Genomic DNA, 12,147 nt, shown 5'->3' on the forward strand with positions numbered 1-12,147 from the left:
CAACTTGTGGTGAAGGACTAAGTTTTTATTTTTATTTTAAAAATTTCCAGTCCATCACAGTCTGATACTTTTGTACAAATTATGTACTTAGATGTCACAGCAGTATCAAAATGCTATAAAAGCTTTTAAATACTTTTACTTTTTATACTTATCTAGTCATGAAATGGTAAAAAAAAAACAACAAAAAAACAATTCATTGATTGGCACTGTTTTACTGAATCCACTATTAGAAGCACCAGTCTATCCATCCTTGCATCTTGCTTTGCACCTACCAATATGACTTAAGCAAAACTTTGCACTGAATAAATCCTATCTAAAAACAACTGAACTAATATTTAAAAATAACAATAAAGATTCTGGAAATGAAGTCTCAATTAGAATGAAATGTCAGCATAATATCCATTTGTTGTTTTTAACCTCTGGTTTGTACTTTGGAGGTTTAACTGTTAGGAAATTAACAAGCACTTTCAAAAATAATGTGAATTACAGCATTTTTAAAACATATTTTATATTTAAGTCTAAATAATTTTGGTACCACCCTTGATATGACATTGTCCAAGATAAACGTCTAGATACTTTACTAAATTTTCCAGCAATGATGATTTATTTGGTGTTGTGATTTTGAAATGTGGAAGGAAAGCTCAACATTTAATCATGGTAATTGGAAACTATCTCTGTCTAGTAGGCTAGTTTGGAATAGCAGCTGACATTGTTATCACGTAATATTTTGCACATGCACATTGCCCTTCAAATAATGAATTGATGGACTTAATAAAATTGGACAGCTTTTCTTCACACAAAGGGAAGTAATGTTATCAAATCCTTTCTCAAGAGCTTCAAGTCCAAAGTTGGCAACTTAAGAAAATTAGAAATAAATGCTTTGATTTACTGGGCAGCCCCCAATCTCTGACTTGGTGGCCTTACATGGGAATTTGGAGTACTTAGCTTGCCACAGACCTACTGAGATTAATGTGGATAATCAAAGGTGTATGATTTACAGAACATATCTTTGAAATAATTTCTCTGGAGAGCCTCATATTTTAAAAGACTTTCAAGATTTTTAGTATCCAATTGGGCTATAACATATACTTCATTGAAATACCACCTGCATGATGTGATAATTTAACCGGTATTTGGAAGAAATGTCTCATCAAATGTTTCATCTTTTTTACGCTTTTCATAGAAGCTGAGGGAAACTGTAGCTGAGGGTTGCCTACCTTCACATCAAACCACAGGCACCTTATTTTATTTTGAAGTTGAATGTGGCCTGCAGCTTCTAATGGTACATTTTGAATGATTTAGTAAATTTTTTACCAAGGAAATAATAAGATTTCTAAAAACATGAAACATTTGAGGCTTGACTTTTCATTTTAATATCTACCTTAGTTGGCATGCTAAGATATAGCCACCATTTGAAGCATTTTTTTTTCCTGATAAGCTCTTAAAGTGTAAGTGATGCCTGGCTTTTCCTAACAGTCGGCAGCTATTGATTACACTGTGATAACTGATTTATTCTACAGAGTTAAGTAGAAAATCCCTTTGAATCAAAAAGTATTTCTGTACTTTGAAAATGTCATTAAAAGTGTTGAAAAGGTCACATTTTGAGATTGATGAAATAAAGATCAGTCATTCCGGGCCGAGTGAACAGAATGTAATTGGGAAGTGAGGCTTTAAACTTTTTCTAGCATTTTTATAGTGTAAATCCAGTATTCTAATGCATCCGAAAACAATAAATAACTTTTTATGTACATGATTATTTTCCTGAATAATTATAGCTATTATTTAGACATTTGTGATGATTCAGATGCATGTGAAACTCAGAAGACAGCATGAAGTGTTAGGATGCATGAAATTTCCAGCTCTTTAAGCAAAAGCCCCAGACTGGGCTCCATTCCGAAATGACTACCGATATTTTGTATATCTTTATGAGGTGTCATCATGTTTCTGTATCTCAGTTTTCCAGTATTGAAGGAATAATAATATTTATTTTGTCTTTATGAGAATAATTAAAGATTCATTGAACAACAAAAAATAAAGGACAATCAATACTTTGAAGCTTCTAAGATAAGTGCTGTTTATAGGGCCAGGAAATTATTTAGATAATCAAGTATGATTTAATTGGAAATTCAGCTTTTGGTATATTTCATGGAGTTAAAAAAAGAAATGTATTCTCTTCAAGTAAGCTTAATTAGTTTTCTTTGAGATAGATTGAAGGTAGTCAAATGAAATCAAAATATCTTATTTATTTTGCTTTCTTATTTCTATTGAGTGAGTGTTTTCAGAACTGATATTAAAAGCATATGGGACTAAGATCTTATTTTAAATTGAATCAGTAACACTCTCTTCATGTAGTATTTCTACATATGACATCTAAATAATCTTAGCCACCATTTCTATTTTATTCATATATACATTCAATAAATATATCTTTCATCAGTCAGACTATATGATTATCCTTTCCAGCATGGCTTGACATTTTAAAAAACCTCATGTTCTTGAAAACAGTGGCTGGTAGCAATAAGAAAACACTGATAGTTGTGTAAATTAATACACCTCTCAAAGCTTTGTTTGTTTTAAATTTGATTCTATACCATCTCTTAAGATTAGTTCTATTCATGAGTGAGACCTTATCCATGCCAGGTTTACTTATTCATTTTCTTATATATGGGTATTTGATGTCTATAAATTAGTTTGGCTAATTTAGAATTGTGTGATATAAAGTGGTCATAAATCCTCCATAGATTTTTAAATGACTTCTCATAAGACTTGCCTTTTTAAAGTAATTAAATGGTAAGGATTGCTACAATCAAAAATTTAGAGTGTAGAGTTAGATTATTTAGTCAATATTATTTAAGTTACAATTTTAACATTTTATCTTAGCTAGACACATAGCCTATATGACATCAGATTTGTTATTGGGTTGAATAAATTTAATGTTCAATGGTTTCTGTCTCTCTCTCTTCTTTTTGTCTCTCTCTCTATCTACCTATAATAACAGATAGATTTTTAAATGCTTTCATTATTATGATAAAAGATCTCATCCAAATTTTTTTCTTGGAAGTTGTCTATAATATAAAATGATACCAATTTTCAAAGTAAAACTGACATGAATTGTGACATTTGGCTTAATGTGACACTTTATTATATGAACAAATTAGATAGTGGTAGAAGTGCTGATAACACTCTTTTTGAAATATCATCAGCTATAAAGTACTGCACCACTGCTTTCTTTATAAGCAGAACTTAAATAAATCTAGTTAATGATCCTATGCATTTTCTTCCCTCCATGTAACACTACATTCCTGCCTGCTATAATCTGCAATTACTTCCTTTTCCCTGAGGAGAACATTTCACTGAAGAAATAAAAGCCATTTCAGTTACAATCAGCCCCTCTGTTTCCTAAGACTTTTTTTTTTAAGTTGTAAGGACTGAGGAAGGCTCTTTTTGATGACTCTACTGTATTTTATTATTGAAGAGTAATGAGTTCCTGCTTCTTAAAAATGCATTCTGGAGCCCATGTGTTCAAGACACAACTGTCAAAATATGCACATACATGATTGATTACCCAATTTATTGGTGGTATTGTATACGCCATCATAGTGCAGTTTAAATGATTCTGACAAGTACAGAACAGTGTCATTGGCAGGTGCAGAAATAAATGATGGGTTTAAGCTTTCAAACGTTTTTACAACATTTCACTGAGTGGCAGGTTGATAAATTAAAATTATAGTTGTAGCATCAGGCCTGAAAGCACAACTGCTTTAGATTACAAAAATAGTGCTGTGGAAACTTTGTGTACTCTCCAGAGAAGTAGCCTGGAGGGCCTTGGGAAAAAATGTAGTAAGTGCAGTTGCTAAAGAAATCATTAATTTTGTGGTAGCACTGTCTGAGTCTAATAAAACAAAAAAATAGATTTTTAGAAGAAGAAAATTGGCTTTATCCCCTTATCCCTTATTTCCTGGAGATGTAGAGAAAATTGAAACCACACCATCAAAAGACAGGCATCGAATTGATCATTAGTAATTCCATGATGTCAGATGGGCCTATTTAAAGCTTAGGGACAGTTTCTTGTCAACCTTTCCTTAGTTTCAACACTGCACCTAGATTTTAGCTTGTCATGCTGGTACCATGATCCCACCTACTCAAGTTTAGAAACCTTTAAGACATCAATCAGTCATTGATTCTGACATTCTTAAAGAAAATGATATTTCATCTGGTATTTCCTTCACATCCTTATTTCAGTCTATTCAAGTCCTGCATCTTTTCAAGTTATGTCTAAACTCCTTCACGAGCTTTCTAAATGGCTCTACTATGACCTCACTTTGGATAACATCACTTTCTGGTTAAAAACAAAACAGACAAGCAAATAAACATACATCATCCAGTGACTCCACTTTGCCAATGGAATGATTAGTAACCACCTTACATTAGTATAATTTCTCAATACATACTCTCCCCTAACTTGCCTATCTTATTTTCCTTGTGTTTTTTCCTGGACTTCCAAACTTGCTAGACTGGGATGTCTGATTCACTGGCTATAGTGCCTTCTCTCTGCTGCCACTCACCCAATTCTTTTTCCCAGGAATGCCATTTTAATACCTCTCTACTGAATTCTTACCTTACCTTGTGGATAAACTCAGATCCTACTTCTGTCTTGAAAATTTTCCTGACAATTTGACTAATTTCTTTAACTTTTCATTTCCTAAATTAAGACAACCTCTTAATTCCTAAATGATTAGTAGACACTATCACTTGATAGCATTCATATAATTTTCCTTTTGTTTAATGCTCTATTACCAACCATCCCTAAATTAGTATTGCTTTCCATTTTCATGCTCCTATTATTAAAGTTTTTAATGTGGTACTGCATATTTTATATCAATCTATGTACATTCTGGAATTGTCTTCCTGTCTTCATGCTGCTGTTTTATTTTCTTGTCTATCTTCCTCAAAGATCTCCTCCAGTAAGGCAGTCCTTCACTCCCGTGCTGATTTCACTGTCTTCTGAACCTAGAATTCAATTCCATTACCATCTTTCTAAAATATTTAGGCTTTGCATTCAATTTTTCAAAATTTCTGTGATTCAGTAGAACTTATCTCTTTAGAAAAGATTTATAATATAATTTAATTGTTGCATAGAATATTAATAATAATTGGTATTTATTTCTCATTTACTATGTGTTAGATACTGTTTGAAGCACCTTGAGCTTATTCGTAACAGCCATAAGAGTTAGTTACTACCTTAGGTGAGAAAATGGAAGCTCAGAAAAGTTAAACAAATTGCCCAAGCCACTTGTATAGGAAGTGACAGAATGGGATTCAAACCAAGAAAATCAAATTAAAGAACTGAGGCTCTTAAAGCAGGTGGCTAATAGTATAATAATGTATAGCATCTGTTACTAAACACAAGGTCTCCTACAAAACCTGAATAAAAGTAAAATCGTATGAATCTTTAACTTAGTAAGAATGTCAAGGCTTAATAACATCTTCATAACAGCAGAAGTATGCTGAAGATTCAAATTCAGTTTCAAGATGGAAACAAAAGGGGGAAAATATCCCCCAAGGAAAATAATTTCACAAAATACAGCTGTTAGCATTTATGAGGGTCAGTTTTTAGATGCAGGGGAGGCTTTGCTGCCCTGACAGTCTTTACTCCCTCTTATGTGGACTTAGCAGAATAGATCCCACACACATCAAGGGACCTAACAGACCCAGGCTTGACTGGGCCATGATCAGCTCATCACAGAGCCAGCGCCACAATAGAGATAAATATAATAATTTTGGTATTTTTGTCCTCAATGTATTCTCAAAAATCTCCCAAACTGGGAGATAATAGATTCTGAGGGATATAAATATAATTTTTAAATTGTTCTGAGTTGTTTAAACTATTCTGATAAAGTGAAAAAAATCTGAAAATATTTTTACCCACAATCATCCTCATAATAAAGCAACTCATGAAAAAAACTCATCAACTGAAAAATTGGTATAAATCAAAGTCTCAATTTCAAAATACAACTGATTCATATTAAAGTCTTCTTTTAAAAAGGCCAATTTCATGCTGAAGAGGTAAGAAGAAATAATTCACATGCATATTTTCCTTTGGTGTCTTGAGTGCATGTTAAAAGTGGCTCGGTGTCTGCAAGGTTATCAACAGTCAGCGTGGCACTTGAAGAGACCTCATGCATTGCACTGACATGTCCTTTACCATGGGAATCTCAAACTGCACACGAAGGACCTTTGTTTCCCTCTCATCTATATTTTTCATTAAAAAGTTGTAAAAAATCTTTTTCGAGGCAAGATTGCTTTTAAACTAAGATTTGTATCTTAGAATCTTAACTGAGATGATCACTCTGTTCTTATTCACTTTTCTAAATGCAAACTTGATGCCTGTTTCCTGCAGCTTATTTCCAAAGTCAGAATCTATCTGATGCCACATAAAAGGAAGCATTTGCCAGCAGTTTTATTAATTGCACTAAAAGGTAATGTTTCAAAGTTGATTAGAATATCAACCATTTAGTACTCATTTAGCCCCCAAGCTTAAGCTCTGCATTAAGAAAAGATGTTGCTTAACATTTTTTTTTTGTTAGGTGGGTGATATGGGCAAGAATTTAGCATTTAAATTTATTTTATAAGTTTATTTTATTGATAATAACATAAACATATATTTAACACTATATATTTATAAATTTAAATATATTTATAATGATTTGAAGTAGAAAATTAGCTATTAATATTTAATAAATAGATGTTTATAAAATAATGAGTATTTGAATTGTATTACTTACTAATTTAAAATTTAAAATGCAATACAATCTCTGTCTTAGGTCTAGAATGACATCAGAATGAGTTTTTCTGCACCTTAGCACAGGAAGTGTGGCGACTTAGGTGGCACACATGCCGGGGTCATTGCATCTAGCATGGTCTCTGATGGGTGAACTCCAAGACGGTTCTAGTCTCTACCCTATGCATGCAAAACAGGAAAGGGCTGAGAGAAGTTATATTTCAAAGATTTTCTGAGGAGATTATAAAGATGGTAAGTGTCTATAAGAACAACTTGTCTATGTGTGTATGACAACGATGGAGGAGGATGGAAACTCAATGTAGACAATGGCTCCTAGGCCTGGCTGGTGTCAGAATCGCCTGGGTAGCTTTGAGAAGCACTGTATCTATTGACCTTCCCTGGGTGGCAAGAACCACACTCTAGAGTCTTCACGCCTCACTCTAGGTACATTAGAGAGAAACTACATGAAGTAAGGCAAGAAGTTATAGTGTTTTTTTTTCACCCCAATGAAATTCCTTTATTAATCATTTCCTGGTGCACATGAAGGAAAGTTCTTATCTCAATGTGTAGTTGAAGACCAGACATCTGAAATTTCACTCAACCTCTTTTCACAATTCCCTGATCTTTCTCGATAAGCAAATATTTTCTTTTTTTATTATTTATTATTTATTTTTTGCAAATATTTTCTTGTGTGTAACTTTCTTTGACAGTTTTTTTTCCCATTGCTATATTCAGATTGAGTTTATGTTGTGACACTTTATAATTTTATTTCCAAATCAGTGTAGCATATTTATCCAGAGAATAATTTGGCTCTCTAATTTGCATTAAGAAGACATGCACACTAAAATATATCAATATTTATATTTTAAAAATTTAAATGACAATTAGCAGTGTTCCTCATTAAATTCTGAAACAATATCTGTACTCATCTTGCTTGGAGTTCATTTCATCACAATTTTTATTTTTTCCTTCATTATAAAAGCTTCTTTTGATTTCCACATGTAACTCAAAGCACTGCCTATAAAAATGGAGCATTATTCTTTGAAATATTTTAGAGTTCTCTGATTGACTTTTTAGAGTATTATACATGAATATACCTTCCAGAACTGTAATAATAGTTAACACATATGCACAATTACTATGTGCTGAACAGCACTAGATGCTTGATCAAAATTATCTCATTTAAGCTCCACTTCACAAATAAGAACCTGAAGCTTGGGAGTTTAAGTAATTGCCTAAACTGATACACCTAACTTGTAAGTGTCAGAGCTTATGAGGGTGAAAGCAAGTATTAGAAATATTATACATATTAACTAATGTTTTAAGACACTGGCAGGCAAAGGACTGAAGTATGCAGTATTTAGCAGTGATTTATTCATGAATATAATTCACACATTTTTATTGAACATAGAATTAAACTTAACGTAAGTGAGGTGTGCAGGGGACAAACTGAATGTTATATACTCATGTGTCAACTGATACTACGCATTTATTTCCTTTGGCATATGACTATGGATTAAAAGTCACACACTTGAATAATGGTTCTTATACTAGACTGCCTGGTGCTTGGTGGGCTTATATATGTTCATTACTTGACTTCCACCCCATCCTTTTACTGAGCAGAGCAGGAGAGAGATTCATACATAGTTTTGGACAATTTTATTGAAAATCATTTTCTGGAAGGAAAATGGAAAAATTCAGCTATAAATTAAAATATCCAGGTGGCAGAACCATTTGGGTCGCATGTTTCACCCCATTTTACTTTTAAGATATAGATAAAGAACAGCAATATGTTATTAGTGCCATGCCAACTTCCCCATTTTGAGCATTTGCTGAGTTATACATCATTCTTTCTCGGAAAGTTTTTCTCAGGGAAAAACTGAGTGCTAAACTCCTGATAAGTTTCAAACAAAGACTACTTAGGGTCTGCCCTTGTAAAACAGAGGCATGCAATAAAAAATGGATTTCATCTGAAAGTACTCAGGAGAACAGGAAAGGCTTCAGAGAAACTGCACTAAGTGAGGCATGAAGAGAAGCTATTTCAGCCCCCTTGACTTGAGGGCAGATACATATGCATTCAAAATAAAAGATTTCTTTGGGTTTAGAGATTTTTAACAATAGAAGTTGATGATCAATGCAGGTAAAAAAGCATGCTTTAATGATCTTTTTGGCTCAGACCAACTTGACCTTTCATTTTTCACAAAGTCCTCCAATAAATGCATATATTCCATTTTTCTGTTTCACCTTTCCCAACAATTATTTTGATTTCCATGATTCAAATGGCTTTCTGAAATGCTATTATGAGGAATAGAAAGGAATGAGGAACCACGTTGCTCAGTGAGTGATAGAAATATTCAAGAGATGCATACAAAATAATAAAAGAAAACTGATCTGATCATTTAAAAATCTAACCCCATCCTGTGTTTCTGGTCATTAAACATGAGTATTGTGGCTCCCTATATGTGATTTTTTTTTTCCTCATCAAATATAGCATGATTTTCTGTAAGCTAGAGATCACATCTTCCGACACTTCTGATACTTTAAAACATCAACCATAATACCAAGCATGTAAAAACTCCTTCATAAGACATTTTAATGTGTTTGTTAAAGGATTATTTGACAGATCAGATGCAAATAGTGTTGCTTCTTATTAATTAGGAATAAATGCCTGAAAATAGTACACGTGTATTCTTGTCAACAACATATTATACTTAAGACATGTATTGTGACTCAGAAAGTTACCCATCACAGGAGGCAAGCATTAGTCTTACCTAAATCTGCCTGGGGGGTCCTCATCGTTGTGTGTAGAGAAGCAGCCAATCAGTGTGAGTGAATTGTAGAAATAAAAGTGAAATGAAGGAGAAGGAGAAGAGACAGATACAGATTCTGAAGACAGATTTACAGAAGGCAGGTGAAGAGGCACTGAGCAGAGTAGATTGAAAAGAAATAGAGTACAAAAGTTATAGACAGACTAGAAATAGCAAACCTATGGCTTAGAGGAACTTTCAAGACCAATCTGAGCATAACTTTACACGATGAGAATATGGATAATCACTGTGTACCCGGTTTGACTCTTATCAAGGCACAGGATTTCACATACATTTATTAGCTGAATTTCTGAGGTCATAATATAGCCTAGGGAGCATTTAGTTAAGTCCTCACAAAACATCGATAGCAATGTGGCACGCAATGATATCTTATGTTTTGAATATGGGGTTAAATGATTGGAAATGCCATCTCAGAAGCCCTTTTTAATTTGAACTAAAAACTCAATATTTAAAATATTTGGACATACTCACCCAACAGACAGGAAAGGCTCCTTTGATTCAAGTCTATGAAAAAACATGAATATTTTATTTTAATATAACAATTTACTGTACATTCAAAAATTGCTTTTACATGAACCTGACAGAATTATTATACTGGTTTGTATGAAAATGCATAATTTAGCATCAGTAAAAATCTATAAATAATATATTAAGACCTAATCTGGACTAATTCAAATTCTGGCTGGCTTAATGCAGAGGCTAGTAAAATGAGAGCACCTCAGAATAGGATCATAGCATTTAAATGATACATTAATATGATAATAGTGTTTGTCTAATTCTGATTTTCACTGTCTATATCTACTCATTTATTTTATTCATGGTAATTTGTTTGTAGAAGTTTCTACATATTTATTTGTGGTTGTTGTAATAATGAAGAAATGTATAATGTATTTGGTTACATAGTAGCAGAATAATTGATTTCCAGGGTAAACATTGTGTTATAAAGCAACATATAATACATAGTTACAGACTGGCAGTAGCACCCCTTGGGGTGGGGGGTAGTGTCAGGTCACAGATTAGGGTCCCTCTGCCTCCTCTGTGTCTCCTAAGAACTGGATATTTTCTGCACCTTCTAACATATCAAAGTGAAAGTCCAATCCTGGAGGTTCTGGTTAGTTGTGACATCTTGAGAAAGCCATTAAAAAAAACTTCTGTAGCTTAGTTTCCTCATTACAAAATGGGCCAGGATTACTACCAGTGAATTTTCTGATTTTATAAATTAACTTTCTATTCCTTACAAAATGTAAATAGATCAGAAAAGAGTCCACTTCTAAATATTTCCTAATTAATAATTAAGGAAACCCATTGATAATTATATATTGGCCACATTATTTTCATCATAGGTCTCTTAAGATACAAATATGTATGAAATGTAAGCCAATTAAAGATATTTTAAACTAAATCCTATTGTTTACATTTTTTAGGAAAATTTCAGATTTTAAATTATTTCATTTATATATAAATAGTTGTATAAAATGGTAGGAAATTTAATTTGGCAACAAACATTTACTGAGCACCAGCTGACTACTTTCGCATACTGAAGTGGACAATTGAAATGATTGTCTTAGAATTAGACTAAAAAGCTTACTTTTACTTGAATCTAAACAATGAAGACAATGATCACTTTTTAATCTCTATTTCATTCTGTGTATGTAAAACAATAACTTGTTAGAAATATGTCTTGGTACACTTCTAGGCAGAACTGACACGAGACTCTGCTACATGCCTTGCTGCCTTGGGGAGATGATCATAGCAGGAAGGTGCCTCTTTTAGGGAGCAAGTGCCCTAGCAATTCCCCTGGACACCTACAGGTATGGATGAAGCAGATAAAATTAATAGATAGTGCTAAATGTTTGGAGGATTATATCTATGTAAACTTTCCTTTTCTGAATTCCAATATTATGTATCTTTACCTCCAGATACAATGCCTTATTGTGTTTATTTATTTTTCTCATATGTTTGTGATACAGATAAGCAAATAGAACTGGGGGGGGGAGTTGAAGATAAATAATGAAAAATATTTAGGTATATTTGCTTTATAAGACATGACCAATGCCAAGCGAGCAAAAGGAAATCAGCTCGAAGAAATGAGAGGGATTCTATATAATACGATGGCACAGACTGCTTCCTTATTTGGACCATCAACATCATGATGATATCATTTCACCCTTGTCTTTCCTCTGATAACACTTGAAACATATATAACATGTGGGCATTAATGAGGTCCCTTCTCTCTGCATCTGCCAATAATGTCAGCCTAACATTTATCAGGATTTAGTGTACGTGTGTGATTTGCTTGTGTGAAGTGCTGCCCTCCAGCCTCGTAAGTTCCCCGTTCCCCACTCCCTACACTGTCCCCTTGCCTGCGTGCTTCTTAGTGGCACTGAATAAGATAGTGAGAGCATTTACAAACATCTTGCATCTTTTTCATCTCTCTTTTTCAGCCTCCACGTCTCATGAATTACCAAGTCCTGTCAATTTTTCCTTTGCAACTCTCACATTCCCGCCTGTGCTCCATTCCCAGGCTAGTTCTCACTA

General features: G+C 33.3%; 1 protein-coding gene across 1 annotated transcript in view; it reads right to left on the bottom strand.

Annotated features, from left to right (window-relative positions):
- Window positions 1–10,120, bottom strand: part of RALYL (RALY RNA binding protein-like) — a 179,769-nt gene extending 169,649 nt beyond the window's left edge. The window contains exon 1 of the mRNA XM_012643575.1: window positions 10,081–10,120. The gene's annotated coding sequence lies outside the window, so the exon portion shown is untranslated. The remainder of the gene's footprint in view (window positions 1–10,080) is intronic.
- Window positions 10,121–12,147: the final 2,027 nt, after the last annotated feature.

This window comes from Propithecus coquereli, unplaced genomic scaffold (genome assembly GCF_000956105.1).
Source record: "Propithecus coquereli isolate 6110/MARCELLA unplaced genomic scaffold, Pcoq_1.0 Scaffold2, whole genome shotgun sequence".
NCBI classification, from domain to species: Eukaryota; Metazoa; Chordata; class Mammalia; order Primates; family Indriidae; genus Propithecus; species Propithecus coquereli.